This window comes from Gymnogyps californianus, chromosome 1, assembly GCF_018139145.2.
Source record: "Gymnogyps californianus isolate 813 chromosome 1, ASM1813914v2, whole genome shotgun sequence".
NCBI classification, from domain to species: Eukaryota; Metazoa; Chordata; class Aves; order Accipitriformes; family Cathartidae; genus Gymnogyps; species Gymnogyps californianus.
This window is the reverse complement of record NC_059471.1, coordinates 147,167,216-147,172,489: the sequence shown is the minus strand read 5'-3', so window position 1 is coordinate 147,172,489 and position 5,274 is coordinate 147,167,216.

The window sequence follows — 5,274 nt, the reverse complement described above, 5'->3', positions numbered from 1 at the left end:
TGCCAGTATCCCTGCTCTACCATGGATGAGTAGGGCTTGTTTTCCAAGAGCTCAGAGGTTAGTATACTTTATTAGGACTAATCACATCAAAAAGCATTTTTAAAGACCTACTAAAACAATTCTTCTGTCATGGGAAGAAGTCAGGCCTGCAGTATTTCACTTAGTTGTTAGCCAGAAAATTTACTCTGGATATGGAAGAGATGAAGAAAGACAAGGCAAGATATAAAAAAAGAGTGATAAGGAAAGGAAGGGAAAGTCAAGTAATAATAAATACTCAAGGTCTAGTTGTGGACTGTGAACAAACATTACCTTTTTAAGCTTTTAACTGACTTACACGAAAGCATCAGTATTTTAAAAGAAATTATGTGGAAGTGTGTTTTTTTTTTTGTTTCAACATTTTGCTTGGAGTCCTTTCTGGGCTTTTAAAATGCATTTATCTTAAATGACAAGGTTTTCCAAAACAGAAATGTATAAGTTTGTCTTCCCTTACCAAGAAGTTAAGGAAAAGGCAAGTGTTAGCAGTAGTCTAATGACACAATATTGGTATCTCAGGACTAATGTCTGCTTTCCAGAATTTTGAAACCAAGACAGATGTTGCATGTTTCTGTAGCCAAAATATGCTCACCTTTTGTTTCTGTTTTACAGTCTCTGTAAATTCAGTAAGGTTGCTCAGATGTAACTGCTAGTAGAGCATTGTCAAGCTTGTGGATTTTGTCTGCCTTAAAGGATACAAGAAAGTGAAACTTGGGGACAAGAAGAAAATTAAAACCAAGATTTTTGTTTCACAATCCAGACCTGTAGGCTGAATGTAGAAAGCTTAAACTCTAAGAAAGGGACGTGTCTGTGTGTACATGAGTATATTTCCTCATATAGTTTGGTTTCAGATATGGAACCCTTGCTCTTGGAAATGATTAACTCGTATTTGTTAAATGGCTAGAGCCTTTGGTATTGAATGAGACATTCTAGAAAAAGAAATGTTTATTCCAAGTTTTCAGTTGGCTTTTGTTTTTTATAATGAACTACAAAATGCTTCTAATTGCCTATGAGCAAGATGTATTGAAATGGTGCAGTGGACCACTACATAAGGAATGATAGTGGATGAGAATGCACAACAAAATGTAGAAAGGCACCACAAATGAAAAGCCAGTGATGAGAAGGGCATGAAATATTTGTGCAGATGTTTTCCAAGTCCACATGCAGTTGCGCTTGTCAGACTGAGTTTAAACTTCTCCTTATTTTCTCCCCACTTGTAGGTATTCTGGACTGGCCTGTGCCTGCACTGGCTGTTATTGCAGCGCTCAGATCTCTGCTGTGCATCTTCAGCACCTGGAATTAAAAAGAAATTTAGGTGCTGAAATGAAGTTTTAGTTGTGTTAAAGTTGGGCCAAACAAAATAATGCTAACACATGAAGAGGATGGTTTGAAATGCAGAGGGTTGAAGTAGCTCCTGACTTGCCAAACGTTAAAATTTTATTGGTTGGTACTGGCAGGCTAACTATAAGTAGTAGTAATAACAATCATTTTATTTATTGGGCACCCTTCCATTGTTAATGTCCTGTTAGATGGCTCACAAAAGATATAATCTGCTGTTAATGTCCTGCTAGGAGCCTCATAAAAGAAATAAAATATAAAGGCAGTTATATGCTTAATGGTTTATGCTTTTCCTTCATGTTGATGTAGAAGATTACAGTAAAAAGGCCAATTTTGCATCTTCATTGAAATTAATGGAGTTTCAACGATTTATCCTGTATCTGAAACAGGTCTAAAATATATTACTGCTTGTTCTTTAGGTTCAGTCAGCTGATGCTGGAACATTCCTGATTGTGGCTAGCCGGTCGAGGGAGGTGATTCTCCCCCTCTACTCTGCTCTGGTGAGACCCCACCTGGAGTACTGCATTCAGCTCTGGGGGCCCCAGTGTAAGGAGGACATGGACCTGTTGGAGCAGGTCCAGAGGAGGGCCACAAAGATGACCAGAGGGCTGGAGCATCTCTCCTATGAAGACAGGCTGAGAGAGTTGGGGTTGTTCAGCCTGGAGAAGAGAAAGCTCTGGGGAGACCTTATTGCAGCCTTCCAGTACCTAAAGGGGGCCTACAGGAAAGATAGGAAGGGGGTCTTTATCAGGCACTGTAGTGATAGGATGAGGGATAAAGGTTTTAAACAGAAAGAGGGTAGATTTAGATTAGATATTAGGAAGAAATTCTTTACTGTGAGGGTGGTGAGGCACTGGAACAGGTTTCCCAGAGAGGTTGTGGATGCCCCATCCCTGGAAGTGTTCAAGGCCAGGTTGGATGGGTCTTTGAGCAACCTGGTCTAGTGGAAGGTGTCCCTGCCCATGGCAGGGGAGTTGGAATTAGATGATCTTTAAGGTCCCTTCCAACCCTAACCATTCTATGATTTTATGATTTACAAGGTACCCCAACCGGATTAATTAGAAGAGAAAAATACTGTTTCCCCCTCTAAATTCTGCTTACTGCAAAAACCCACTTGCTGTAAAATGTCATGTTGGGGAGGCTCCTTTTCCCCATCTTCTGACTAAATTCCCATTTCTTGTGCTCATTCTTCTCATCTTTTATGTTGTTCATTAAAAATGTTACGTTTTATGCCTAGTATTGTTCACAGTCTACAAGGTTTTTATCGCTTAGATAAAAGCAATCTACTTGATGCACAGCTGGTCTCCAGAGTGATCTGATTGCTTTTGTGATAGGCCTTAGACACCTAATGCTGTGCAGAGCACTTCTATGCTTTTTTCAAATAACTAAAGTAAATTACTTGCAGATGAACTTGTTTTATAACAAAATATCTGAAAAAGATTTTCAGATTTATGGCCAGTGTCTGTCATGTTTTCTAACATTTAGTAGCATTGTGATCTTTGAGTGGTCCCACTGATTTCTTGAGGAATGAGGTACAACTCAGCTTGAACGTGACTTCCTTTTTCTCACTCTTCTGGTGGAGTAGGAGAAGGGAGGAAAGCATCTGGCCTCTGGAGAGTAATCACAGCTGTAAATCTTAGGAGGAAATGTATGCCTCTCTATTAGTGTGGACTTAGATGCCTAATTACTTATGAGGTCTAAAAGTTGGTGTTGGGCCTCCGTACTGGCTATTGGATAGCCTGGCCCACATACTTCGGTGAATCCTGTTCAAAGGTCCCTGATGTTCTCCATGTCTCTGAGACACTGGCCGCTCCAGTGTCAGCTCAGGATTTCAGTGGGTAACAGGGCACCTCACTATTAGGCACTGGAGTACGATGCCTAAGTTTTCTTTGCCAATTTAGCCCAAAAATGAGACTGGTGGCATCCTGCTTCTCTCCAGCATAATTCTGCTTTTACCGTACATAATCTACTTGCTCTGAAACAAACAAAAAACTCTTACTGTAAAAAGTTACTACTTTTGCCCCATCCCCCAACATATTTTCATATAGTGTCAGCTTATTATCAAACAGGAGGTTTTTAAACAAACCTCTTAGATTGTTTAGTGCACATACTGAGACCACTTAACAGCTTTTCTTCTTTTTATTGAAGATTTTTTTTTTAAAGCTGCCAACCTGCTTCCAGATGCTATCATACATGGGTGGTAACAGTCAACTGGTACCAAATATACTTTCATCCACACTTCCCTAGGAATGTATTACCTAGTTGGCTTTGGTCCCAAGATAATCAAATAGTTGCAAATCCTAGGTTATTAGGCTTCATCAAATTCTGGTTAAAGGTAGCCCTGGTCACCCTGTAGCCAAGCCAAAGTCATCAGACTTTTTGGTCATGGGAAATCTAAATCCCATTTAGATTTGATTAATTTTTCAGAATTTTTAAACCTATTTACTCTAACAAGAAATGTGTCATCCTCTGTGGGCTTGGAACTGTTTTACAGAGTCTTTTCTGTTGTTTCTTAAGCACTGTCTGGCTTTGTCCACAGTTCATTAAAGGCATGTAGTGGCTCAAGAGGATTAGGATAACTCAAACCCAACATTTCTACTCCCAGTGGAATTTAATCTCTTGAAAAGAAAGCTGTGCAGGTTTTGTTCTTGCTTTATTTCTTAAACTGCCTGTAGCTCTGTCATCATTTCAGATAGTGTTTAAGGACCCCAAATGAAGCCCAGTATATTAAAATATTTGATTACAGCTCTTCCTAATACAGTAATTAGGCTGATTAAGACTATATCTTTGGGCTTCCTAAATCTTCTCTACAGTAGCAATGCCTACTGCTCTAGATATTGCTGCAGGTGTACCAAATATAAAAAGACTATGAAATTTTGCATTGCTATGCATGACACAAGGTAACAGTTAAGCTTCTTTTCCAAGCACTATGCATATAGTTGGCTACCTCAAGCTCTAGTCATTCTCAGTGGTGAAAGATCTTCTAGCACCAGACATTTGCACCCTGCTTCCAACTGCTGTTGTGGTTCCCTCTTCCACTTTCTCTCTCCCCCAGTGTTCTGGTTTCGGCTCAGATAGTTAATTTTCTTCTTAGTAGCTGGTACAGTGCTGTGTTTTGGATTTAGTGTGAGAATAATGTTGATAACACTGATGTTTTAGTTGTTGCTAAGTAGCACTTAAGGACTTTTCAGTTTCCCATGCTCTGCCAGCAAGCAGGTGTACAAGAAGCTGGGAGGGAGCACACCCAGGAACAGCTGACCCAAACTAGCCAGAGGGATATTCCATACCCTAGAACATCATGCTCGGTATATAAACTGGGGGGAGTTGGTTGGGAGGGGCGGATCGCTGCTGGGGCATCGGTCAGCGGGTGGTGAGCAATTGCATTGTGCATCACTTGTCTTTTCTTGGGTGTTATTTCTCTCTTTTTTGTTATATTCCTTTTCATTACTATTATTATGTTTTTATTATTATTGTTAGTATTATATTTTGTTTTACTTTAGTTATTAAACTGCTCTTATCTCAACCCGTGAGTTTTACTTTTTTTCCCAATCGTCCTGCCCATCCCACTGCAAGGGGGGAGGGGTGAACGGCTGCATGGTGCTTAGTTGCTAGCTGGGGTTAAACCACGACACTCAGCAAGAAATACTTAAAAGATATCAGTAGTTCTTTAATGACTTGCAATTTTCATGAGTAAAAACGTTGTATCCAAAAAGTGAATTTTCATGACCTAGCATGGCATGTTGTAAGAAAAGAGTCATTGCACTGTATCTTAAAACAAAGTGGCCATAGATATAGATTTAAGACTGGAAACAAGGAGGAAGCAAATATGTCCAGAAAACTGCAGAGTTTATATTCCATTAGTCAGCAGCAGGCAGTCCTCAGATTTGTGGTGTTATGAATGTG